A 2302-nucleotide genomic window follows, 5' to 3' on the forward strand; every position below is an offset into this window, starting at 1 on the left:
TCCTGATAACAATTATTCACTACTATTGCATCATAAGAGACCCATCTGCATTTCATTTCATCAGCCCTTTCTGGACAGGCTGGATACTATTCACTGGAGACTCTACCTTCCTCCACATCCTTTGGATCCCTCTTGAAAGCTTGTAAGCCAGTCACTTCTTACCTTTGTATCCCTACCTCCATTTTGGGTAGCCAATGTTCAAGTTGCCCAAGATTGTTTTTTACTTTTTCAGGTCCCTTGATTTTCCATATGAATTTTAGGATCAGCTTGTCAATTTTGATAAAGGAGCCTTTTAGGACTGTGATAGAGAATGTATGGAATTTGTAGGTCAATTTGGGGAATATTGCCTTATTATCAATATTTAGTCTTCCAATCCATGAACATGGGATATTTTCCCATTTATTTAGTTTTGTATTGATTACTTCTTGGAGTCCTGGTGTGGTGCTGTAGGATAAGCACTCGACAGCAAGGTTGATTTGAACTACGTGGTTGGTTATTCAAACTCACCAGCGGCTTCTTGGAAACCCTGTACAGGGTTGCTATGAATCAAAACCAACTCAGTGACACTTGTTGTTGTTAAGTGCCGTTGAGTTGGTTCCGACCCATAGCGACCCTGTACAGGGTTTCCGAGGCTGTAAATCTTTACGGGAGCAGAAAGCCTCATCTTTCTCCCGTGGAGCGGCTGATAGTTTCAAACTGCTGACCTTGCAGTTTGCAGCCCGATTCGTAACCACTACGCTACCGGAGCTTCAGTGACACTTAACAACAACAAATTGCTTCTTAACTGTTTGTATAGTTTTCAGAATTTTCTTTTTTTTAAGAGTATAAGTTTTGCTCTTATTCCTAAGTATTTTGATCTTTTTGTTGCTATGATGAGTTGAATTGTTTTCTCAATATTATTTTTGAATTGTTCATTGCTTGTGTATAGAAATAGCTTTTTATATACAGGTAGTCTCTGATTTACGGCGTATTAGAGTTATGATAAACCTCTTCACCATCTGTGTGGGTGTGTGCATCTTATTTTTTGTAGGAGCCCTCATGGTGTGGTGAGTAAGCATTGGACTGCTAACTGTAAGGTTGGCAATTCAAACCCACCATTTGCTCCTGTAAAGATTTACAACTCAGAAACCTTAAGGAACAGTTTTACTTTGTCTTAAAGGACCTGGTGTGGTGCTGTGGGTTAATGTGCCAGACTGCAAAGCCATTTGAACTGCAAGATCAGTGGTTCAAGCTCACAGAAACCCTACACAAGGTTGCTATGGGTCGGAACTGACTCGATGACACTTCACAACAACACAAAAGGGTCACTATGAGTAGAGATCGACTCAGTGGCAATGGGTTTGGTTAATCATTAGTAATACGTGCTACACAAAATGTTAAACTGTATCTTCAGGTTTATACATGATGTTTCCAACCCCCAAAGACAAATAAAGATTGGATTTCCGAAGATATTGGTAATAAAAGGCAATAATAATGAAAACTTTAAAAAAAAGAGAGAGAGAGAGAAATATGTGACTAAGTGAAAACGAGTGTACAGCAGAGGCATCAGAAGGGAACCCTGTTATAAGTTGGGGATTACCTGTATTCTTGTATTTTGTAACCTGGCTGAACTTATTTATTCATTCTAAGGAGCTCTGGTAGCGTAGTGGTTATGAATCGGGCTGCGAACCGGAAGGTCAGCAGTTCGAAACTATCAGCTGCTCCGCAGGAGAAAGATGAGGCGATCTGCTCCCGTAAAGATTTACAGCCTCGGAAACCTTATTCAGGGTCGCTATGGGTCGAAACCGACTCGACGGCACTTAACAACAACAACAATAGCTTTTTAATGGAATCTTTAGGATTTTCTATATATAAAATTGCAAATACATAGTGTTACATATTCCTTTGTAATCTGGTGCCTTTTATTTCACTTTTCCCCCTGATTGCACTGGCTAGAACCTTCAGTACAGTCTTGAATAGAAATGATGAGTGTGGGCATCCTTCTCTTGTTCCTGATTTGAGAAGAAAAGCATTGTCTCTCAACATTAAGTATGATCTTAGATGTGGCGTTTTCATACCCATTACCAATGAATTGATTCTGACTCACAGTGAGCGAGCCTGTAGGACAGGGTAGAATTGCCTCATAGGGTTTCTAAGTTATGGGGGCAGACTGCCACATCTTTCTTCCATGGAGCTTCTGGTGGGCTCGCAACATTGACCTTTCGGTTAGCAGCTGAGTGCTTAACCACTGTGCCACCAGAGCTCTTTATCAGATCAAAGAAATCCGTTTCTATTCCTAGTGGGTTGAATGTTTTTGCCATGT

This window comes from Chrysochloris asiatica, unplaced genomic scaffold (assembly GCF_000296735.1).
Source record: "Chrysochloris asiatica unplaced genomic scaffold, ChrAsi1.0 scaffold00296, whole genome shotgun sequence".
NCBI classification, from domain to species: Eukaryota; Metazoa; Chordata; class Mammalia; order Afrosoricida; family Chrysochloridae; genus Chrysochloris; species Chrysochloris asiatica.